Genomic DNA, 8,683 nt, shown 5'->3' with positions numbered 1-8,683 from the left:
AGCCAATCTATGCCCAAGATAATGTCAAAATCAGACATTGGCAGCACAAATAAGTCAGTGGGTAAAAAGATGTCACCGACCAGAACAGGGCAAGACGAACAGAAATGGCCCAACACTGTAGTCTTCTCCAAGGGTGTCGACACGGTCAACCCCTCGCGAGCAGATTCTGTCGGCTATCCAGTTGAATGACAAAAATCATCGGACATGAATGAATGCGATGCACCAGAATCAAATAATACTCGGGCGATGCATGAAGAGACTGGAAGTATACCCTCAACGACTCCTCCGGAGGTCTGCGGGCCCCGCTGAGCAGCATAAAACCTATCCTGAGCTGGCTGGGGAGGTGCTTGTCCCCTCTAAGGTCCCTAGTGCTGCTGCTGCCTTTGCGGTGGCCTATACTGCTGTCTCGCTGGGGTCTCGGCGGCTGAGGTGGTTGTGGACGCTGCTGATGCGGTCGCAGCTGTGCTGGAGGCTACTGTTGTGGTGCTCTCGGCTGCTGCAGATGAGGGCGGGGGCACTCAGATATGCGATGTCCTGTCCCACCACATCCAAAATAAGCCCTTGTAAACGGCTGCTGGGGTGGCACTGAAGGTGCTGCTGGGGCTGTTGGTGCTCTAGCAGGTGGGTGACTCTTGTACCTCTGTGGGCGTCGATGCTGCTGGGAGCTACTGAAGCGGGCCTGCCTCTTCCGATTTTATCCTCTCCTCTGATCTCAATCGCTCTACGTGCCAGCCCACTCAGTCTCGTAAATCTGAGCCCTCCGCACTACTGCTTGGAAGGTCGGGAGCTCGTGCCCAATCACACGGCCTCGAAGACCGTAACGTAAGCCGTTCTCAAAACAGCGGGCCAACCGCCCCTCATCATCAACCATATATGGCGCGAACCTTGATAGCACCACAAAACGGGCCGCATACTGCGCCACGGTCATGTCCCCCTGCACCATAGTCTCGAACTCCAGTGCTCTCTAACGTCGTATGTGGTCGGGGAAGTACTGCTCCTCGAATCGGTCGATAAAGTCATCCCACGTCCAGACATAATCAAGTCCTGCAACACGGGTAGCGGAGGTCCACCAGTGCTTGGCCTCGCCCTGGAAAAAAAATACTTCCAACCGGACTCGCTGCTCGGTCGTACATGACATGGTATCGAAGATCTTCTCCACATCGGAGCGCTATCTCTCGGCTGCAGTCGGATCTGGCTCGCCCTGGAAACGCAGAGGATCAAGCTGTCTGAACTCTTGAAGAAGGGCACTTGCGCGCTCCTGCTCGGCTTAGGCTGGAGAAACAACTAGGCGCCTGCCCTGCCCCTGAAGTGCAGCTATCACGGCCTACAACATCTGCTGTAGCTGCGAGGTACTCACAGGCACGGTCGAAACCGCACCGGCCTCGGGTGGAGGAATGACATCCTCAGGCCGTGGAGTAGGGATCTCTAGCGGTGGAACGAGAGGCGCAGGTGGTAAAGCGGGAGCATTAGGTGGTGGAGTGGGAATCGATTGGGTCACTCGCCTACGCGACATGTCCTATAGGAAGAATAAGGATGCCGATCAACCTTGAGAATCGCACGTTGGGGAATTCAATCGGAAAGTTTCGCACTCGGAACTTAATCGTCCTAAACTCATAGTAAACATGTGATGTTGTTCTCGGTTATTCCCAAGTTATGCTCTGATACTAACTTCTGTCATGCCCCGAACTCGAAAACAGGACTCACAAAATTCCTGATCGCCGAATCCGGTATGGACAGCCTCCGTAGAACCCCATTCTCGGCTCCCGGCACCCATTACTAGGTTCCGATCCTGGGATCCTATAAGGAGGATTTCTAATATCAATTTAATTCATAATGAGCATAACTATAAGCATAACCCATGAACAATAACCACAAGAACACCATCACAAAATCCACTATGATCAAAAACTTTTAAGTCCAATACATCTGAAGGGAATACAAGATAATGCAAAAGATAGAAACTCCAAAAGCTTGTCTGCACGCTCCTGCTGCTACTATGCTACGGCTGCGTCCTGGCGTCACCTGCATGCATCAATCGGGCATAAGCTTATAGAAAGCTTAGAGGGTGGTGTAAGTGTTTGCGCAATATAAGGGTGCTCAGAATGCAAGGTCAGAGTAATGCAGAATCATGCTGATGAGTACATGAATGCAATCAGCCGTACCAAGGCTATGCAGTACAAGATAAGAATGCTATCGGCCATAACATGGCCATGCGATGCGAGATACAACTCAAGCATGCCAATCCTCATCATATATCAGTACAGTTCTCATTCTGGATAATCACCGGGGTTTAGTACACTCCAAGTGGCACTGCCGCTCTCCTAGCCGCACAGTCCAAGTGAGCGTAAGAAACCTCACTATCCGCCTGGCCAATAGTCTACCAATACTCATCTGGCATGTCGATAGCGGACCCATTCACGAGCTGGTCAAACTCAGCCTAGTATTGCCCCCTACCCTCGGGTGAGTAAGGCCACACCCCTTTCTAAACGACCACGACACAGTGGGAGACGCGGCCTCCTGGTATTTAGCCCTCGTGCCCTCATATATCTACTTGGTGTCGACGTTGGAGTCATCCTCTGGTACCATCGGGTTTAGGAATTTTCACCTAGGGACATCTATGGCACCCCGATGCTTAGTAATAATATTTTCGGTATCCAATCCAGCCACCTACGATGTGTCTGTGGAGATTATGTCCCTGGTGTCACTAGGGCATACAATGATCACAATCACACAAATGCAAGTGCAAGAATCATACTATCAGACATGCAACAATCCTGCGCGTACCGAGCGCTCATATGGGGCAACTCCGAAGGCATATGCTATGATTAGTCACTTCTCATATCAGGCATACATATGATGCGTATGATCATGAATCATGGATCTATACTATACATGTTATGTGGTGATGGGCTCTGATCAAAACGAAGATGGGCCTAGACGGCTTATATGCTACAGGTATGGGCCTGCCAATGAGCCCTAGGGAGAGTGACAATGCGGACATTTAATCGACATCATCCTTACAATGTGGGCATCTAACCATCATTGCTCCCAAAGCATAGCTCGCTATAAGGGTCATCACATATACCATGGTGGAATCACACTATAATGGGCCTCATGTACGTCCTAATGGTCTTCGACCCATGGGCCTCTAATACATCAAATGGCCTCATAACATGGGCCTTGTATATATATATATATATATATATATATATATATATATATGTATATATAGGTGGGCCTTAATAACGGCCACACAAATGGGCATCAGGTATATCGAATGGGTCACACCCAAATTATAAGTGGTGATAATGATTTCCACCATTAAAATTCCCAAGGTCCGCCATAACCTTTATTTCCCATCCAATCTAATCATAAGGTCCCAAGGGATTTCAATGGTAGCCGTTTAATTCCCACAGTACAGTGTGGTCCACATGATAAATAGATTTGTCTTATTTTTTTTACCTTAAGCCTTTCAAAATGATTAGACAGTTTGGATGCGACACATGCATCATGGTGGGTCCGATAGGGATGGATAGCATAGATAATACACATACCTCATGTTCGAAACCACGCTGATGGGAAGTGTGGTGCACACACCTAAGTTGGTCCCGCGTGGGGCCTACTATAATATTTATTTTCCACCCAATCCTATTGATAAGGCCATGCAAACCTGGGCCCACCAAAATGTTTATTTTTCCACCCAACTTGTGGATAAGGTCACACGGACCTGGGCCCACCGAAATGTTTATTTGCATCCAATCTGTCCATAAGGTCACGAGGACATGGGGCCCACTGTACTGTTTATTTGCATCCAACCTATTGATAGGGACACGTGGACCAGGGGACCCACTGTAATAATTATTTGCCATCCAAACAGACAGGGGCCCACGGTGATGTTTATTGCCATCCAAACTTTTCATAAGGTCACGGTCAGGGGCCCACCATGATATGGTTCACAAATCTAGTCCACCCATTATGTGTGTCCCACTTGACTGAGGATTCAGACCAAGTTTCAGCCACATCCAAATTTCAGGTAGGCCCCACCAAGTGTTTTTATATGTTTAGGCATGTCTTCACATGATTTTAAATGGTGTGGCCCACCTGAGTTCCGTATACAGCTGATTTTTTGGGCAGCCTACCGGTCCGAGGGGACCCATCAAATGCATGGAGTTGATGTTCGAAACGCATCACGGTGGGGCCCACAGCTGGGCCGTGAGGCCCAGTCAGTCTGCCCGTCCACCAGCACCGCAGGCAGCGCCTGCGCATGCTCTAATAGCAGCAGCTACTGCTATCTGTTGTTTTTTTTTGTTTTTATATTTTTCTGTGGTTTTTAGTAGATGGGGCCCGCATCAACAAAATCCACTCTAGCCATTGGTCCATGTGGCTCGATACAAACCTACCGAGTCTAATATTGGATGGTTTTTTTTATGTACAGGAGCGTCAAGGAGTGTATCAATGGTAGGAACATTGTTTCCTATACCATGGCCCGCCAGGAAACTAGATTAAGTTCATTTTTCGGCTTAACGCCTAAAATGATCTGAGGAAGAGGATGGACGGCTTGGATTAATTACCTGCATCAAGGTGGGGTCTACATGTGCGGCCCACCTCAAAAGAAAAAATATATATATATATATATTTAAGCTTGAAAGTACACACCCATGTCTGTACATGCACTCCATGATAGCCACTCCCTGTCCATGGCTGCACGTCCAGCGTCCCTGGACGCTGGACAGTGTTGATACAACACATGCACCATGGTGGGTCCCACATGTACGTGGCCCACCTCCACGCATATATATATATATTATATGGTATTAATATAAAATGATTATAATATATTATATATAGCATGTGGGACTTCCCACCGGATGGTGGATTTGCCTAAAATGTGGTGGGCCTGACGTTGATGAATGGAGTGGATTTAACATAATTTGGTGGCGCCCACTTCATTCTAGGGAGAAGAAAGAAAGAGAGAGAGAGAGAGAGGGAGAGAGAGAGAGAGAGAGAGAGAGAGAGAGAGAGAGATATACACGGTGATAGGGAGGAGGGACCCCGCCACTATGGGCCCTCCATTGATATAACACATACATCAAGTGGGTCCCATAACAAGTGGCCCTTAAAATTGAAAACAACGGTAGATCACCCACCTCTAGGCCTCCTCCTTGCTCCCTTAGCCTTCTATGCTCCTTGCCTTCACTTTTGATGGTGGTAGATGATGGATCAACAATTGAGATGGGAGATGAGAGAGTAGGGAAAGTGGGCCACACTTGGCATTTGGGAGGGAGAGAGGTTGGACGTATGATGTTTGGGTTGCTTGGGAGATTGAGAAATGAGAGAGAGAGAGAGAGTGAGGTGATGGGAATGATAAGAGGTGATGGAGTGATCGGTTGAGTGATGGATGAAGTGATGTGAGGGTTGACTTTAGGTAGCTTGTGTAAGAGAGAGGTAGGGATAGAGTATGGGTTGCTTGTACTTAACTTGATGTGTGATGTGTACTTGATTGATGGGATTGTTGATTGATTGATGGGATAGGTCGTAGAGATTCTCTTAGAATTTGTATGCGCGGCTTTTTCTTTGAATTAAACGTAGGCCAACCTCTTCTACCCTGGGTATCGGTTCGGTGTGCGAGTCGCAGCGTTAGAACTGCGGCCACGGTGCGGTCGTCAAGGTACAAGTTTCGGTTCAAGCCAACTTCGGTATATAGGACTTGGCTTAGGATTGCGCGCAATCATCGAAAATGGTACGAAGGTTGCCGGAATTTGATAGGAAGGATCGTGGAAGCCAACGGAATGGTACAGACTAGGACACGGGTCTTACAGAAGAGGACTTTGCCCAAGTTAGGACTTTTTGGGCCCACGTCGAGCTAGCCGATAAGTTGGATGGATCGGATCACCCCATTGTGGGCCTTAAGCTATGGTACCAATGGTTTGGTAGAAAAGGAATTGAACACGTTGAAAACTACGATCCATACAACATGACAAGCACGACCCATATAACATGGCAACTATGACCCATGCAAATCACGACCCAAATGGGCCGCAGTTGTATGAATCGTAGTTATCATGTTATATGGGTCTTAGCTGTCCTATTATATGAGTCTCAGTTGTATGGATCATAGTTGTCCTATTATATGGGCTATAGTTATCCTATTATATGGGTCGCGGTTGCAGTTGTCCTGTTATATGAGACTTAGTTTTCCTATTATATGGGTCTCAGTTGTATAGATCGCAATTGTCCTGTTATATGGGTCATAGTTATCCTATTATATGGGTCGTAGTCGCAGTTATCCTGTTATATGGGTCTTAGTTGTCCTATTATATGGGTTTCAGTTGTATGGATCGCAGTTGTCCTGTTATATGGATCATAATTATCCTGTTATATGGGTCGCGGTCGCAGTTGTCCTATTATTTGGGTCTTAGTTGTCCTGTTATATGTGTCTTAGTTATCCTGTTATATTAGTCTTAGTTATATGGATCGCAGTTATCTTGTTATATGGGCCGCGGTCGCAATTGTCCTATTATTTGGGTCTTAGTTGTCCAGTTATATGGGTCTCAGTTGTATGGAACGTAGTTGTCCTGTAATATGGGTCGCAGTTATCCTGTTATATAGGTCGCGCGGTCGCAGTTGTCTTGTTATTTGGGTCTTAGTTGTCTTGTTATATGGGTCTCAATTGTATGGATCGCAGTTGTCCTATTATATAGGTCATAGTTATCCTGTTATATGGGTCATGGTTGCAGTTGTCCCGTTATTTAGGTCGCAGTTGTCCTGTTATATGGGTCTCAGTTGTATGGATTGCAGTTGTCCTATTATATGGGTCATAGTTATCCTGTTATATGGGTCGTGGTCGCAATTATCCTGTTATATGGGTCGTGGTTGTCATGGGTCGTGGTTATCATGTTATATATGGCCCACAATGGGGTGATCTGATCCATCCACCTTGTCGACCAGCTTGCCATGGGCCCAAAAAGTCCTGACTTGGCCTCACATTGATATATGTGTATAATCATAATCCATGCACCCCATCTTTCTTGCCATGTCATTTTAGGGCTAAGGGCCAAATATCAGCTTGATCCAGTGCTCGTGTGGCCCACATAATAGAAAATAATTGTGACTATTGAAACATCAATGAATCAGATGTGGGCCCAAGTCAGGACTTTTTTAAAATAATGATGACTATTGAAACATCAATAATGGTGACTTGGGCATTGTCCGCTTCTAACAAACATCAATGTGGGCCCAAGTAAGGACTTTTTGGGCCCACGACAAGTTGGCCAAAAAGGTGGATGGATCAGATCACCCCATTGTGGGCCATATATAATATGATAACCACGACCCATGACAACCACGACCCATATAACAGGACAACTGCGACCCAAATAATAGGACAACTACGACCACAACCCATATAGCAGGATAACTATGACCCATATAACAGGACAACTACAATTGATACAACTGAGACCCATATAACAAGACAATTTAGACCCAAATAACTAGACAACTACGACCGCAACCCATATAATAGGATAACTGCGACCCATATAATAGGACAACTGCGTTCCATAAACTGAGACCCAAATAACAGGACAACTGCAACCGCGACCCATATAACAGGATAACTGTGACCCATATAACAGGACAACTGCAATCCATGCAACTGAGACCCATATAACAGGACAACTAAGACCCAAATAACAGGACAACTACAACCGCGACCCATATAACAGGATAACTGCGACCCATATAACAGGACAATTGCGATCCATATAACTGACACCTATAGAACAGGACAACTAAGACCCAAATAACAGGACAACTGCGACCGCGACCCATATAATAAGATAACTGCGACCCATATAACAGGACAACTACAATCCATACAACTGAGACCCGTATAACAGGACAACTAAGACCCAAATAACAGGACAACTGCGACCGCGACCCATATAACAGGATAATTGCAAGTGCTATAGTTTATATCCCTGTCTGTTGTCAAATTTGTGGTGCCAAAATCACTATTATGTTATATATAACTTGCATAAGTGAAGCTCTCTCAAGGATCAACATTCATGAACAAGCTAAGCTCACAAGACAAGACTCAAGCTGAAGAGTACAAGGCAGTTGGTAAAGACCTCAAGACCCTTTCAAGATTGAGCTACATGAAGATTTCAAGATTGATCTATATCAAGACTTCAAGACTCATTCTTTAAGGTCACTAGTTCCAAATGGTTCTATGTCCTTTGCTTCATGATTAAGGTTTGACTGACCATAGGTTGACCTTAGAAGTAGGTCATTTCGGATACATAAACCGAATGTTTATTTTACATGTGATTGGTCTGTTCTTCGACTAGTCCTAGGCCTTTTTTGACTAGTCCTAGAGTTGCTTCGACCAGTCTAAGAAATTCCTCGATCAGTCGTGAGTTTGTTACAAATTCCGGATGAAATCTGTTAGGCTTCGACTAGTCCAGGAATCTGTTCGACCAGTCGTAGGAACAGTGTCGACTGCATCTACGACCAGTCGAAAATCTTCGACTCGAATTCCAGCGATGGTTTATAGTTTCTTCGACCAGTCGAAGGAAACCTACGACCAGTCGTAGGTGACCTACGACCAGTCGTAGGAGACCTTCGACCAGTCGTAGAATGGTCAAAACATATCCCGCTGGATTTTTCAAATATCTGTTAT

Source organism: Magnolia sinica, chromosome 18, assembly GCF_029962835.1.
Source record: "Magnolia sinica isolate HGM2019 chromosome 18, MsV1, whole genome shotgun sequence".
Lineage (NCBI taxonomy): Eukaryota > Viridiplantae > Streptophyta > Magnoliopsida > Magnoliales > Magnoliaceae > Magnolia > Magnolia sinica.
This window is presented reverse-complemented; position numbering follows the sequence as displayed.